The following is a 17,473-nucleotide window of genomic DNA, read 5'->3' on the forward strand; positions in this document are numbered from 1 at the left end:
TTTTCTGTATTTCTTCAATACTTGACGCAGCTGCAGGCAGGTAGAAGGATGACAGACAGTAAATGCCGGAGACGGGCGCTCCCTGCAGGTGATCTCCGGTCCAGAGAGTCAGGGAAACGCGTCATCTAACCCCATTTCAATTGTGATTGCCATGGAATTTTGTGCTTTCACGTCCTCTTAAATTGCCCTGTCAGTGGTGGAGCGTTCAGTGACATGTGTTCCAGGGACCAGTGACCCCAGAAAAGTGAGAAATTATTTATAATCACAATATTTAAATTTGCTGAAGATAGCAGCATGTGTCAAATGTAGTAGAGAGCACTTAATCATCAGTGAGAGAGAGAGAGAGAGAGAGAGAGAGAGAGAGAGAGAGAGAGAGAGAGAGAGAGAGAGAGAGAGAGAGAGAGAGAGAGAGAGAGAGAGAGAGAGAGAGAGAGAGAGAGAGAGAGAGAGAGAGAGAGAGAGAGAGAGAGAACTTTCATGGTGTACCACTAGATGTCACTCACGGGCAGCTGATTCTCTCTCATCCAGCAGTGCCAAAAAGCCTGAAACTACGGTGGCCGAGAACCGCCACCGCTGCAAATAAAAGAAGCGCTGCAAAAATAAAAAAGCTGGTGTGCAAAAATTAAAAAGCTGGTGCAAAAATAAAAAAGACGATGCAAATAAAAGAAAGTCTGCAAAAAAGAAACGCTACTGCAAATAAAAGAAAGTCTGCAAAAATAAAAAAGTCGGTGCAAAAATAAAAACGGTGATGCAAATAAAAAAGCCACAACGGAAGTGGGTTACCGGGGACTGTTTTTGCCGATGCACCTGTGTGAGTAGAAGACGACGCCGACGCACCTGTGTGAGGAGAAGAAGACGGCGACGACGACGAGAAGAAACTACGAATAGGAAAACGAACTAGAAAGTAAGTGAACATGATAGTGTTTAATGTCGCTACGTGTACTTTTTAATGTGTTATTTGGTTAGGCCAGGTAACCCCAGGTTTGAAGTTGAACTGGAGAATGCCGGTGTATTGTTAGCTTCGGCTAACACGGGGAGACCACTAACGAGAGTGGAAGCAACTGACGGCTACAGCTTATTACTATCGTTGTTGTTGTTGCTTGTATCATTAATAGTCATGCTAACAATAATCTAAGGCGTGGGTAACAATAGTTATTTGGATGAATGTGAAGTTTAAGCTGTGTGAGGTGGCCAGGGACTTTTGTGAAAATACCATGACCATAATGTCAGATTGAGGTATTGAACTGACGGCTAAAATGTTCATGCAATTTAAGTCCAAAGCAACCTAATGATACTTGTTTTTTTTGTTTGTTTTTTGCAGATCATAATGAATTGTCCTTTTTGTGGACACCAGCAGCCTCCGAAACTACTTCGTCGGATTCAGAGGTGATCATCATGAGTCCAAGCTCTGCAGAATTCAGTGCAGCTGATACATTGGTGAGTGCCACATTTGTTGTGTCTTACATTGATTATATTGTAAGTTCTGTCTGAAAATGAAAATGTTTCTAGATTTTACATAGAAGCCATGTTTCTGATGAAACGTGCCAAAATAGCATTTTAAATTACAGTAAATGTTGCAGTGTCCTGGCCTACACATATTTTACAAACTTCAATATTTATGTTCAAATTTGTTCAGCTCTAGTTCTGTCAATCAAATTTGAAGTGCTCACTGATATATTGTTTTTTACTTCCAGATATGGGAACCTGCAGATGGAGAGTCAAGCACTGATTCAGCAGCTCTGGTAATTGTAGCTCCGAAACATAGTCTATCGTTCACACTTAGCCTTGTCTGAAAATATTGTCACACAATCAAGGCTTAAACTACTTAAAAGAATGTGTCACACTCTGACCTAGAGATCCATGTTTGTGTACATTATATTAAACATTTCATTTTTTTTTATTTCATTTTTAGACTGTTGTCAAGACCGCACATTTTTATTGTATTTGATATCAGGAATGTGCTTGCAGCTTCAGCTTGTTTCTTTAAATAAAAAATAAATAAAAAAACTACAGACTGTTCTTTTTTTTTTTTTTAAGATTTTTTCAGGCATAGACAACTTTATTACAGACATTTGTACGTTGCTTTGGACAAAAGCCTCTGCCAAATGACAGGGGAGAGAGGAAAGTGACAGCAGCAATATACAGCAGCAGCAAATACGACACATAAAAAGTTTGTTTTGGTGTTGTCACAACACAAATATGTCCCTAAAATTTTTACAGACCAGCCATGTTTTTCAGGGTGATGTAGTTCTCTACAGCTGATTCCCACTGCAAAGGAGCTCTTACACCACTCTGTCGTTGCAGTTCTCCAAAAAGAGTTTCATGCTCATCCCCAGCAGGAGTTGCTGGCACTGGCATGATGCTGGTGATGTGGTTCAGGGTTTGGGCAGATGCTGGGAAACCACAATTGCTAGGAGCAAGTACAGGAAAGTGTTCACACTGAGCAACACATCAATTAAGTTTCACTTTCATGGTCATTACAATTATCTCCAGAGTTTCTTACAGGACAAGGATGCAGAGACCCAAAGACAAGCAATGATCTTAGGTTAAACTAAGTATCAAATATTAGAGAAAGCATTGCACATGAGGGAAAACTTTATTGTGAATCTTAAATTTTATAATCAAAATGTTACAAAATATTTTCAAGTGCATTCAAGTACACACATTTTAGAGCACCACATTATTTCAGTTTTTACGTAATTAATAATAAATAAGGTGACTCCAGGAGGTGAACTTTGTGTTTGCAGGGCTGCCATTGAAGAGATGCCTCTCCCTCAAGTCACTGAACAGATCCATCCAAAATTGGCTCCTAGATAGAAAACACAAATTCATCCAGGTCATCGTTCTTCAAGAGGTTTAGATTAATGTACAAGTCCACTTACTACTGACTCATGCCTTTTGGAGATTTCACTACAATATACCCTTTCCTTTAAAAAGCACAGCAATATACATTAAACTGAGAAATAATATAAATGCATACAGCAAATACAATAATCCAGGGTCAAGTAAAACATAAATGAATTAAAAGTGACAGAAACCTTTGTTTCCGGAACCAGCTTTCAATCCGCTGGTTGGATGTTGAAGTGCCATACATGTGGCTTTAAGCTCCTGCAAACTCGTCTGCATGCTCTGATCTCATGGTACATTGAATGGCGGCCATTATTCCATTTTCAGTGCCGCAATCTGTGCGGAGCCGCTTTGGAAAAACTCCATGCTCAACTACACAGTTGATGTAGTTTTGAGCAATTACTGAAGGGTCGTTGTTCGTCTTTCCACAATTCAGCCACATAATTTTTCTGGAGAAGCCATCAATGCAGCCACTTATGCCAATTCCAAAAGGTTTTAATTTATTATACCCATCAACGTGCCAGGTTTCGTTAGGTCCCATTGAATGATATGCCCTTCGAACAAATCTACGTCTGCAGCGATTCTCTGTTCCACATGGATCCAGCTCTGCCATTAGGTGCATCGCATCGTCTTGTCTGACGACAAGAGAGTGTTTCCGTTTCAGAATCTGCCACATCGCTCTATACCCTAAAAGCTGGCCTGATCCCTTTAGCTCCTCGGAAATAGCTGCCTGCACAGTAGCAATTGGAGTGTAGTTGATCCTTCTGGTCAGGCTTGCATGTTTTAGTCTTTTTTGTAGATTGCGAAAACTGACTGATATGTTGTGTTTGGTTTTCAGTAAGTCCACTATTATTTCATAACTATGGCCCTCTGTGAAATATTTTTGGATAAGTTCATCCACTGGAGTACTAGCTTCAGCACCTGAGGGGTAGGACGGAGGACACTATATTAGAGGCTAAATGATGAACTGCATAATGAACATTTTCAATTTTTACAGAGAGGTGAATAAATGAGATTGTTAAGATTATCATGTGTGGGTGACATGGTAGTTAGTGATTAGAGTTATTGAGGAATCAAGCTATTCAATGCACTCGTTAAAGTTAATTAATTGAAAATGTCTTTATATAAAAGTAGCATAGTGCAAAACACTCAAAATTGTTGCATAGGATTTTTTTACAGGGATCAGTAGCCTACTAGACTAAGAAACTTTCTTAATTTTTCATGTCTTCAAATTCATTGTATTCCACATGCCTCTGTTATGGATTTCACCATATGAAGTGGTATATTCATGACTAACAGACAGTATATTCTCTGAAAAAGCATAGCAATCCATCATGTTTAAGAACCTCATTAACTGTCAGAAAGAAATGTACCTTCATCTTGAAGACTCCTTAGGAACCTGACATTTCTACAGCATGAGCCACAATATACCAGGACGGATGGAAGGTTCACCCCACAGAATGGACAAAACATGACCTGGTAAATGACAAAGCAAAAACAGTCAAGTTTAGGATTCAATCTGACATTATGGTCATGGTTCTTTCTCAAAGGTCCCTGGCCACCCCACACAGCTTAAACTTCACATTCATCCACATAACTTCTGTTACCCACGCCTTAGATTATTGTTAGCATGATTATTAATGATACAAACAACAACAACGACAGTAATAAGCTGTCTTCACTGTAGATAGTCACCACAAGACGAGCTCACTCACAGAGTCACAGTCAGATGTTGGTCCAGAAAGTGTGTCTCCAATGCTGCTGAAGCTGTTTGAATCTGAAGCTACTTAAATAAATGAGTGTGATGGCATCACGCTAACAAAACGATGTCATCCAATAACTCAAACTCCAGCTATGATGTCAAACTGACATCTGGCCGGACTCGTTAGTGGTCTCCCCGTGTTAGCCGAAGCTAACAATACACCGGCATTCTCCAGTTCACCTTCAAACCTGGGGTTACCTGGCCTAACCAAATAACACATTAAAAAGTACACGTAGCGACATTAAACACTATCATGTTCACTTACTTTCTAGTTCGTTTTCCTACTCGTAGTTTCTTCTCGTCGTCGTCGTCGCCGTCTTCTTCTCCTCACACAGGTGCGTCGGCGTCGTCTTCTACTCACACAGGTGCATCGGCAAAAACAGTCCCCGGTAACCCACTTCCGTTGTGGCTTTTTTATTTGCATCACCGTTTTTATTTTTGCACCGACTTTTTTATTTTTGCAGACTTTCTTTTATTTGCAGTAGCGTTTCTTTTTTGCAGACTTTCTTTTATTTGCATCGCCTTTTTTATTTTTGCACGAGCTTTTTAATTTTTGCACACCAGCTTTTTTATTTTTGCAGCGCTTCTTTTATTTGCAGCGGTGGCGGTTCTCGGCCACCGTATGAAACTCTCAAGACACGAAGTGAATGCACACGTGTATGACACAAATGTATTTATTATACATATATAGATACATGGAACTGACAAGTTACTATACCTCACAAATGTTCAGTGATATTAAGTTGTTTTTTCTTCACATTTAATGCCAACATGACAGATGGATAACCTTATATTGGTCCAAGGAATTGTGGTTTTACTTGGACATCATGCTAAGGAATCAAACAAAACAGTGGCAAATGTCAGGCATTTCAAATGTGAGAGGAAATATGCAGAGCATGAGCTTTTAAATGTCATTTGAAGTTAAACCTTTGGATATTTCCTCACAACCACAGGGAGCTACAAAAGGCATTGAATGTAAAATGAGATTAGGCCCTCAGGCTCTAAAATCACATGACAACCATCTAAAGGCTGCAAGGTGACACATACAACATAATTGCGCTTTAAAACTAGTATGCAAGCTCTTATTTCTTTCATGGTGGCCATGCTGACAACCTCCCACTGAGGTTTGCCCCTGTAGGCAGAACTAGGAATAAAAGTATAATTGTGAAAGAACCTTTATGTATATATTACAAACAACAACTCACATTTCTGGGTTGCTTATGTGCAATGTGTCTAATGTGCTTATACATGGAACCCAATACTCAAGGCTCACTAGAATTATGAGAAAATACTGAATTCCTTTTCTCATATTTCTTGGCGCAGATTACAGTGAGACGGCCTCTAAAGGAAAACAGCCAGTTGAAGCTTAATGAATGTAAACATCAACTGAGGCTATTGTGCAAATATACAGTAGAAGAAGATGATGAAGCAGCACCGGGCTGTTCCACTGCCTTAATTAGGAAACTGATCCCCTTCTTCCACAAGTTGTTCTTAAAAATGAATAAGTTTATTTCAGTATTTCAGAAATGGAGCATATTAGGTTGAGAACAAACTCTCTACAGATTTAAGCCTTCGTCTTTTCTCAGTCAAGCTGATTTCTTGCATGTTATAATATCCATACTTTTCTTTTGTTCATAAGCCTGCAGTTGGAGTTGTGTTCAATGAAATATACCACAAAGAAAGTCAATTCAATGGAAAACCTTCTTAAAATACTCCAAAAAAGCTTCAAGATGACGTGTTGTAGTGTTTGATGTTGCTGCAGAAACTCTTATTTTATTTTATTTAAAGTATGGGGAAATTTCTGCATTCAGTAAAATGAACATCTGCAAAGAAAAGGTAGTAAACAGATACACATTTTACTGAGGGCCAAGAAGGAATACAGTGCGTGTAAAACGCCACAGTCTGTGTTTTTATGGTTATTAAAGTGTAATAGCTCGGTTGCTGTTTAGAGCCCCAGAAAGCGCTAAATGCTCACATTCACTGCCAGCACAGCCTCTCCCTTCTCCAGGTAAAGGCTACAACATTGCATCTGCACAACCGGCATAATTATCACACTATTTAGCACAGGTTCTGCATGTTACTCCAGTGAAGTCTTGACTTAGCTGTGACCTGGTTTATTGTCTCTGTTGTACATATCCTCTCAAGGACAGCTTCCCATCAGCTGTGACAGAGTAGCGAGTGCATTTAAAAGGCAGCCTCCTTATGCTGTGCTGCCAAGGCTGTCTGCTTTTCACGCATGGTACCGTTCTTTCCCGGCAACTGACAATCATAACAGCGAGAAGAATTTGCTTTTCACCTTGGATATGACATTGAGTTTAAAAACGAAACAAGTCTAACCTCCTCTACAGAAGCTACGTTATAGACTCATTTGCAAATAACTTGAATATGTTCCTCAGATGCAATCATATTTCACTTATTTCACCTTTTAATATTGTTATACTTCAGAGTGGCTGGGTGAAATAAGAGCAAAACGTGTATAATATGCTTGTGGAGGAGTGTGGATGTTGGCTCTTCCTCACTAATCTACACTGCTGGTGCTTATTAGTTTCACCAAGATTAGGAATTCGACCTCAATTCCTTTTTTTGATTTGTTTTTGTCATATTCAGTTTGCAAAACACATCATTGCACGGGTTTACACAGTCTCGTGTCGACTGAATTGACCATTGCATGTCTTTATATGTCTTTTAATTGAATAACTAATCCTTATTTCCAATTTATTCTGGATTGTTTTCTGCCGTGTAAATATTTTATTGAGCAAATCGGTGGCAAACGTGTCCCGTTCAGGATCCAGAGTGAATTAGACAGTGAATGCCACAGTTTGTCAGGAGGATAAATACGTATTTCAGGGATCTTCTTAATATTCATAGCATGAGCTGTCTTCTTTTTCATTGTGATGGATACAGAAACAGGGATTTTTAGCAGCTTTTGGTTGCTCGGCTGCAAATTATTCCAGCGAACCTTTTCCAAAGTGCAGACAGACACAAATCTCGATCTGAAATAAAACTTAAATAGATGATTTGCTCCTGCCTGGAGGAGGTTAGACATACTTGAGTTTTAAGAAATAAAAACTTCAGAAATGAAAATCGATTTTTTTCCTAAATGAATAGTGTTAAGAAGGGGCAAAAGTACTCCAGCTGAAACTTTTGCCTTTAAAGGGCCACAGACATCATTTCGACATTGTCGTGCTTCAGCGGCGTAGAAGACAAGAAGAGAACTCAGAATTTATATTTTTATGACGAGAAAGTGCTGCTTCACTATCCACGACATTCTAAACTACTTTAGAGTCTTAGAACAAGTATTTTATAGAATGTAGAATATACTTGTGTCACTTTATTTCCCCATTCATATCTTTTTACTGTGCCCTGAACAAAAGGATGAATATTTGATGTTGTCAGCAGTGTTGCAGCCACTGATTGGGAAAGTTCTGATTAATAAATAAGAATAAGTCGTCTGCCTTCTCAAACAGCAACTCATCATTTTCAGTACCTTGCAAGTACAATATGTAATACTGCTGAGTATTTGTCTGTTATTGGAAGAGGGAATAGTTTCAGTAGCTTTCTCAAATTATTGTAATACACAAAATGCAAACACTCATTAAGCAACAAATCCAGACACACACACACACACACACACAGACAGACAGACACACACACACACACACACACACACACACACACACATTAGCAGGCACAGACACCCTGGGGTAGATCATCAGTGATTGCTCCTGATGATATTGCACTCAGCAGTGTGTGAAAATGTAATATGATGTCAAGCGTCACATTTGACTGGACCCTCTGTGGAGGGTGAAACCAAGGTCCTCCTAGGAGCTCTGCAGGCTCCACAACACAAAACATACAGCCAACCCAAGCACCTCCACTCTCCCAGCCAACAATAACTACTGCTTTTGCACACCACAAGCCTGATCTAAGTATTATACATACAACAGGGTAATGGGCCTCAGAAATGGAGTCGCTGAACTGGATTTGAACCTCTCACATGTGTCAAGTGGGAACACTACCACTGTAATACCTGCCAGGAGCTATGTTATGTGTAGATTGTATATTTTATAGTTAGATTCATAGATACAACCCAGGAGGAAAATGGATCAGCATATCAATATCAGCCAATGGGTTAGAATATTATTATGACGAGAATATTACAGGATGAAAACAAGAAGCTGGAGAAGTTGAGCAGCATTCATGTTTATATGCTGCAAACAAGCTGCACGACAGCTATCAGATCAGTAATATTTACTAGTTAGTCAGGGTAGCATTCCTAAACAGCCTATTGCAAATATGTCTAAAGGGAACAGGGATCCAATTAAAATATGGTAAAAGCAGGAGAGTGGAGATGGTGACTAACTGTGAAGGCGTCAATTATGATTGAGACCGAACCGACCGAAACTGTAATCTGCAGGGAGGCCTCCCAGTTGTACGTTGTATCAATGCATCTACGCATGTTTACCAACTGAGTTCAGTAAACCAGCATGTTACATTAAATCAATACTGTCCTCAGCAAGGCTTCCTATCATCCATTCGTATTCTGTACACCTGCCTGTCCTTTGTAGTGTTAAAGGAAACTGGCGCCGTTCTCAGAGGTCACAGGGTGGACGGCAGGGTGGACGTGTCACATGTCCATCACAGGGCGTCTCCACTCCATCATGCTCACATTCACACCTTGAATGCAATTTGGAAACATAATAACTTTGAAAACAACTTTATAGGCTTGTATTCCACTTCCATTTCTTGTACAGGGGCTTATGGTGTGGCGGAAAAACAAATGGAAGCTTTATTTTGAAACTTGCCTCAGCGCCTGGTGGCATCAGCAAACTGATCCCATAATCAATATGTTTCTGTAGACCTCCTAGTGGAGTACAGATGTTGCGATAACGACAAACAACACAAAGCTGTGAGCTTGTGATGCGTCACCGAGAGAGCTCGCCCACGTCTCGACTGAATGAGACAAGAATTGCATTTTTAGCTACAGAAATCAGCGCTCAGAGAACTCTGCTTATTTTAAAGGGTCTTCACACTAATACAAACACTTGCTGTAATTAACGCCTCTGTCATAACAATAGCTGAAGTTTCAAGGTAAGTATCTTGGTTAACATCCTCCCTATGCTTTTGAATCTACTGTTGATTTGTGTTTGTGTGACACTCACCTGTCACTATGACAGTACCGTATCCACACACCATTATGAATAACTCATGCTTGTTATATGTGAATCCCTTCCATTTATACTGCATAGTGCTGCTTGTATCCCTGCAGAAACCAGACAAGGAAGAGGATTAACTTTTGATTTGTTATGATCTTAGTATTAAACAGTTCTATCTGCCCACAGACCTGTTTGAGTTTTACTGGACTTTAAAGTTTTGCTACTCTGGCGAGCTGACCTCTTGCAACTTTTGTATTTTTGAATATCAAAAGCATCCTTCGCTGAGTAAGTGTTTGTGTTTAACAAATTTTTGAGCATAGAACCTCATAGTACTGATGTCACCATGTGCCCTGTGCTGCTCCGTCCACACTGCAAATACTTAATAATAACAAAATAGTTAATAATGCTGCAGAGAACAATCATAACACCTCAAAAAGATTTTGCCTGAAGAACAGAGTTGTATCAAGGCCATTTATTTGTCTGGCCGTTTCTCACTTTTTCATCCAAAACTGACCAGATATGAGTCACACATGTCCAGTCACACAATTACTTGTATTCGAATGCAAAATAACACAAGAAAACAAATGCAGAGTGACGCAGGCGGCATTTTAAGTGCATTCAGCATCTTGGTACCAAAAAACGCGACGCCTCTTCCAAATAAGGCTGCTGCCCAAAATGACAGATATCGAGCAGCACCGTGCCAGGGCCTTCGCTCTGCGCTTTGGCAGTCCAATAATCTGCGATTCTTTCACCCCCAATTTTGTGAACGTTACCCACACTGCCAAGGATACATATCAGCAAGTTGCAGGAATCGCCCCGGTTGCATTGCTCACAGGCTGATATTTCAATATTTTAGTGAAAAACGCCTCTTACATCTATAATCAAAAAGGATTGGGTTGCAGATTCAGATGGTGTTGTCGTTGTTGTGCTGGCAACCTCTGTGCATTAGCAGGTGTTAGATAGATATTGCACACTATCACCAACAGCAACAGCAGGTTGTTTATAAGAGCCTCAACAGCAACGGCTTCTGTGTCAAGCCTCAGTTCACGGTAACACACACACACGCGCGCACACACGCACGCGCGCACACAGTATATTGTGCCGATCATTAACAATTCCCTTTGTTATTGAGTCCAGAGTTCTGAGGTTCTTATTACTGTAAAGGCCTGCCGGTGGGATGAGATTATGTCAGCCTGGCTCTAATAAAAAAATGATTGTCAGTATCTTGAAATAATAAGTATGAAGGTAGTAAGGCTGTACTAAAATCAAGACAATTGTGCTCGATTTTAGAGAATACTTTCAAGCGAATCAATTGGTTGCAGTCCGTCTAGAAAATTCCACAATTCCAATGAAATTCACCAGAATAAACTGACAGATAAAGAACTCTTAACTTGAATATTCTTTAAAGAAGACTCAAATCAAAAAATCTGTTTGCTTCTTTCACTGAATCTTATTTAGTGGTTTTCCATTATCTACTAGGAGTTTTTTATGTAAGAGGTCACGCATCTCTGTGTTTGTGTCCTTGTAGTTCTCTGTGTAAACACGTAATGCAGACTTCAGGTGAAGGCCACTGGGGAGGGCGTGCAAACACAAACCTTCGCCTGCTTCCTGGCCAATACATACTGAGAGAACATATAGGAGCTATTACAGGGATGTGAAATCACCTAATGAACAACACCAAACATAAACACTTAAACAAAACTGTGATCCACATGAAAACAACCCAAAAAACCAACACAGGAAGCTGGTGACAGATAGCAAACTAGCAAGTTAATCTGAGTTGTTGTGGTTAAAGGGCGATTCTGCCAATTTTACACCTCAAACTTAGCTTATACGTGTTTAAACAGCATTGTTTAACCTGCATAAATGATAGCAATGAAGGCTCTCTGGCTGTGCAAAGTCATGGAAACTACTCCTGGTGACATCAACGTTTTTGTTAAGACATCACAAGGGTTCCATGCAACTTCAAGCACAAAATCATCACTACAAAGTAAGACACGCTTGTGATGTCCTGAGCGTAAATTTGTACAGCTACAAAAGCCTGCATTTGTTTTCACAGGCTAAAAGTGATGGAATTTCCCTTTAATGATTTGTATAGATCAATACTCAACCCATAAAAAAGCAATTCTTCATCGTGAACAAAAATTCTTCAATAGTAGCTGTGGATTTAGCTCAGTTAAACTGCAAAACAGCTTGGGACTTTAGGCTGGAGACACACATACACACTACGGCTGAACTTTTCCGATAAAGCACGTCCATATTCATATCCAGCTGTGTTATAACAGGGCTGAGAGAGGAAAATAATGCCTTTAGTCGTCCATGGCTTCAGAGTAATGAGTTGTCGCGCACAAGCCTGCTATCAATTATGTAAAATTTACTACAGTGCACGGCAACAACCTTGAAAGTCCGATGGCGCCTTGGCACGGATGCGTCAGTCCAAACTCTCATTGCGATCAATCACAGCCACTGTAACTCAGGTGAACGAGGAGCACAGTCACAAACTCCATCCTGTGCCAAGAGCTTCCTGCCTGTAAATCTCCTCCAACTGTGCATATCAATAATGTTTGACTGTCCGCTACACAGGATATATAATTGAAAGAATGTTTAATGGGGTCGTCTGCTATATATAGTGCATTTTTATTAAGCGCGGCGTTGTGTAACATGGAACAAGGCTAGAACTTAGCATCAGTGTGTTGCATCATGGGCTCGCATCTTGTGCAGTGCATGCCTGTGTAAGCAACAGTCTTATTAGCTGTGTGTCTGTGTGTGTGTGTGTGTGTGTCTCAATCACTAACATGTCGCGCTTGAACAGCATGAACACACACGAAATACACAATTTCCGTCATAAGCGGTTTTTCCTCCTCTGAGCATCTGTGTGAAATTTACTTTGCACCCTTTCACCAACAGGGAGGCCACAGATGGAACATGTGGTCAACACCAGGCTGCTGACATCACCAGTTGCCTCCCTGTTATCATATCATAATCATTCCTCTCACACACACACGCACACACACACACAGAGGTTTGTTATCCGTTTCCCTGTTGATCTCATGCTGTCTCATCCAAACTAAAGACTAAAAGCTCAGGTATTACGATCAAACTCTGTTTTTTGGGACTGGAACCTATCACCTCTGTCCTCTCAGGCTGTTCTAATAAATGGGAGAATTTGTTCTCATCCAAAGCACGACAGACTTGTGTCTGGCCAGTGGGAACAGGAAGTTCACATTCTTAAATAGTACGCAGCAATGTAGCCTCTAAAAATAGAGAATTAAATGGATTTATGGCTACAGCATGATTTGCTAATGTCAGAGGGGAGCGCGGCTTAATCACACTAGCATTCGTCCGTCTGTGTGTGTGTCTGTGTGTGTGTGTCTGTGTGCGTGCAGACATGCTTTGAGAGTTGGAGTAAAGGGGGATTCGGGGCTGGTGGTGAAGGGACAAACACGTGACGCGGTTAACAGCAGTGGAATGATCTAGATAATGCACTTATCCGCCGGCCCTCTGGGGGAAGGCAAGCCGCCCAGATCTGATTAGATTCCACACAGATAAAGGGATCACAAAGGCTCACATGTCTAGTTTATTACGAGGTGACTTTGAGAGTTTATATGAATCAACAGCAGATAATAAAGAGATGACGAATCATATTTAATCTTCATTCAAGAAGCAGAGTTTTCATCCACACTGGCTGAGCTGGTATTAGTTTCCACGCCGATTCAGCCCTGCGGCGTCTTTGTTTAATCTAACTAGAGATGTAAAGGAAAACCCTTAATCCCCTTTAGGCAGATAGGGAATCTGACAGATTTCTGCCTATTTGTCATCATAAAACTCAAAGCTTTGTAAGTTCACTTGTAAAAGTCAGAGAGACATGGATGTTACATTCACTTAAAGAGGACAATCAAAGCCTAATGTGCTGTTTTAAAACTCGCTTTCTGTTGATTTATTTTACAGATCAAAAGTAAAATATGCAACGAGGCATCCTGTGTGTGTGTGTGTGTGTGTGTGTATGTGTGTGTGTGTGCTGAACCTTATCCAAAAGCTGCACAAAAGGGCTTAACTGTTTCTTGCAATAATTCAGTGAATAATCTTGTTTATATTGTGTTTATATTATGAGTAATGGCTATGACGCAATGGACAATCGATGGATACATTCATCTTAGCGTTGGCTTTCTCTATTGGTTCTAATGGGGCCACCACCAAGTATTACCAGCAGGGGGCATGCAAAACATGCTATATGTGTTTATGTTTACTTCAGAATACTTCACATCAAATAAAGTAATGATTAACACCACATGTGGGCGACGCCTCCTGCAGCACTTTGCAGGTAACGATTTTTTGAAAACGCTTAAGGTGACGGATCGGAGGAACGATGCTCATCACCTCCGATTACTATACAACTGTGATTAACTCTAAGATATTGGAGGAACCCAGCTGAAGTAGATGAACGATGAGAAACGCTTTGGAACTTTATAAGGTTGTAATCTTCCAACGTGGTGTTACAGCCATGATGGAAGTGTGACAGTATAGTGTTGATAGGATGTCAACTGCAGAATCCGTTGAGTCTAAACAGCAGGTGGGAGGAAATTGCAGTAGAAAGCACGTTTACTGGAACCACTGGTTTTCCTGCAGGCCTGAGTTAAGACATTCCCATCTCACTCGTTGTGGGAAGAAATGAATAATACATCAAACTCTTTGGATCATAGGGTTGCATGTTAGACGCCTTTGGCCGTGATCTTCCACGCAACCCCTCCGTCCTTCTGCCGCGTGGTGAAAGCAGCCTAAAGTCACTGAGATGTATAAAAAAAGGAATAGGAATAGGAATTTGTGTTAGAGGAATAACACTTGATTTGAGCGTTGACCCTGAACGGTTCAAAGAACACAGCTAGGGAGTGTTCGTCGCTAGGCCTGATTCTCAATTGTGAATGCCACACCGAAGCGAGGCATTCAAAAGTTCAATCGCGTCCTTTAGCGTGTCACGAAATCACAGTTGACAGTCACGTACCATTGAGTGTTGTCCTCTGGAAAAGCACAAAGCTCAGTACTTGTCCTGTTCTATACGTGTCCAAACTCTCCCCTGAAGGTTCTCTGACAAGTCATTTGAAAAAAACTTTAACAGTTATTGATACTTTCACTTTAGTCAGAGAGAAATTTGTCGCATTGCGTGCAGGGTAGCAGGCTGGCAGGACACTGGGAAGCCGTGTGGATGGCAACCGGGTCGGAGAAATACATTTGCTAGAGACGAATATTCATCACCTTGAATTGACAACAGAGCCTGGCCCTGAAGGAGACAGATTAAACCATCACCGTCATTTATGAATTCTTTAAACGCCCGATCTTTAAATCTGTTGTGAATGTTTGAGTCTTTAAACGGGAGGCATGAGTGAGTAACAGCAGCTCTGTGTGACGTGCTTAGTATTCTGCACTGTGGCTGCAACATCCGCAGCTCAAACCTGGGTCAAGGCAGCTCGCCATTATTTTATTCACATATTTTTCCCTATTCTCATTTTACGAATACAGTTTTTTTTGGTTTTACGATTTTCTTGTTCGACGACATCTTATTAGCATCTGCTTAACCAGGCGTCCCCACAAAAGCTATCGCACTGTAAATGTGTCCTTTCAAGATGGTTATGGAATAAAAGAGAAGTATTGCTAAGCAGTTTCCTCCAAGGTTGGTGTGTTTCCGCTGCATAAGCTGTTCACAACCTATTTTACATTCCCAATTAAAACCATTAGGGATTCCCATGGCGACGGAAAGAGGGTAAACTCTTGAACTTTTCTCATTACGGCGACAATCCCCTTTAAGTGGGTACATCTTGTTTTCTCTCCCACCATTTCCCGATGTTTCGCAACCATCAAACAAACAGGTGAGTCAACACGCTTGCGTAGCTCCCAGCAAATGTAGATACAGACCATAAGGGACGCATGGATGCGGGCCATATTACAGTCAATACGCTTATTTGTTTCAGGGGGAGCAGTGACACATTGGATGAGGTTTCAGTTTCAGTGCTTCAGCGCTTTATCTGACGACAAAGACTGAGTTTGTGTCTATCTTCCGGTATTTTGCATAACAATGTCTTCTGTACCAATCCTACATATATGACATGTGATGAATGTAAATGGATTCTGTAGGGAAAATCCACGTCTGCGATCAGATCAGAAGTGCACCTGGAGCCCCGAGGTTAAGGATTTTGTATTCTGGGGGTGAAGTTATGAGGCTTTGTGTAATCCATGCATGACCACTGATAGAATTCTTTCATTTTATTATATTCTGGAGTTTAATTTTTTTTCTCTGCCCTAACCTAACACAGACTGAATATGAATCTTTACATCTGCTACACACACATTCTTTGATCTTAGGAGATGTGCTGCAGAGGGTCCCTGCTTAGCTCGGTCATTATAAATAACTAATATTGTAGGAAATGATGAGATTTTTAATCACATCTCTGGACAAAATCGGTGGTTTTGTCTATGCCAGGGACAAATGAACAAGATGTGGGACGCGGGGCAAAAAACCCCGCCTGGATGGGTCTTTGAGGAGATGAAGACTAGAACCGACTGAAATCAGGTAGGAGGGGAAAAAGCCGCCGAGATCAGGCTTTTGCTTTAGGGGGAAAAAGACAAACAAAAATGTGGTAATTTGATAGAATCATACTTGGTGAGAATTACACAAACCCTCTTTGAGGCCCCTGGAGACACGACTCTGTTTTGCTCGGTTGGTTCGGCAATTTCATTTTGAAAATTTGATTCAATTTCATTTAGGGGAACAACCCAACAACCAGACGCAAGAAAAAAGTCCTAGCTAGTTCAGCTCCTAATAAAAATGCCTGCCAGTATAACTCAAATAATATATCCTTTTATTGATGCAGAATTATTTGGCGGTAGCGGTGCAGGCTTCAGGGGGTTTGCGGGTTCTCACTGAAAGGCTGCGACATCGGAGAAAGCTGCAGTTGTCAGAAGCCTTGGAGACGCTCGCCTGCTGCTTGGGCTTTTCTTCCATCAGCCTTTAATTACCGAGCCAAAGGACTCCACCGCTTTTAATGTGAAACTCACTTTTCTTCACAGTCTTTACCAGTGATCCTCTCTGGGCTCCACTGGGACTCTATTCTTCTACACACCTGCTCCACACACATGTAACCACCGGCAATCATATCTGTATTATGATTTAATTTTAATTGGAGGCTTTTCCACGCGCTCTAACGCTAACACGGGCCCTGTTGATCTGGCACACTGAGAGAAGACTGGGACTGTGTGGATGTGAGCGAGCTCTAGCCGTGACGGTTGCTCTATCCAATGAGCTGTAATGGATAAATGGACAGAAAGTTGGGAGCAGCAGTAAATTCAATTAGTTTTTAGTGATTTACTGTTATCATTACATCTGCTACAACAGCAACTCTGATCATTTCCTCACTAAACCCTGCAGGATTTCACCGGCTGGAAAATCCTCTTGCATACTCAAGCGCAGTGGGAGAAAAAACTCAATAACTGGAACAAATCCGTTCCTCAAACTTTCTGTATGCCAACAAAGCGCTACAGACACACACACATGTTGAATTATAACACTGTCAGAGAGAGTAATGATATCGCTAACACTCAAAGATGATGCGCTCCTGTTCAATTCCCCTTTTGGATTAGATTTCATTAGAGCTGTGCAACAAATTCTGCAATGTAATTTGTCTCTTAAACAAACCTGGGGAGATGAGTTGCAATGTAA

The 17,473-nt window shown here is 40.9% G+C and overlaps 2 long non-coding RNA genes across 2 annotated transcripts; one reads left to right on the top strand and one right to left on the bottom strand.

Annotated features, from left to right (window-relative positions):
• The first annotated feature begins 582 nt into the window (after positions 1-582).
• LOC142989328 (uncharacterized) lies at positions 583-1,902 on the top strand. The gene is made up of 3 exons (XR_012960675.1): positions 583-904; positions 1,322-1,437; positions 1,695-1,902. It is a non-coding gene; the product is annotated as an uncharacterized LOC142989328 (long non-coding RNA).
• A 252-nt stretch (positions 1,903-2,154) lies between these two features.
• On the bottom strand, positions 2,155-5,023 carry LOC142989264 (uncharacterized). The gene is made up of 4 exons (XR_012960672.1): positions 4,875-5,023; positions 4,221-4,323; positions 2,665-2,809; positions 2,155-2,410 (listed from the first exon to the last, which is right to left on the bottom strand). It is a non-coding gene; the product is annotated as an uncharacterized LOC142989264 (long non-coding RNA).
• Positions 5,024-17,473: the final 12,450 nt, after the last annotated feature.

Source organism: Genypterus blacodes, unplaced genomic scaffold (genome assembly GCF_046128005.1).
Source record: "Genypterus blacodes isolate CSIRO-AG114 ecotype Tasmania unplaced genomic scaffold, CSIRO-AGI_Gbla_v1 ptg000401l_1, whole genome shotgun sequence".
Lineage (NCBI taxonomy): Eukaryota > Metazoa > Chordata > Actinopteri > Ophidiiformes > Ophidiidae > Genypterus > Genypterus blacodes.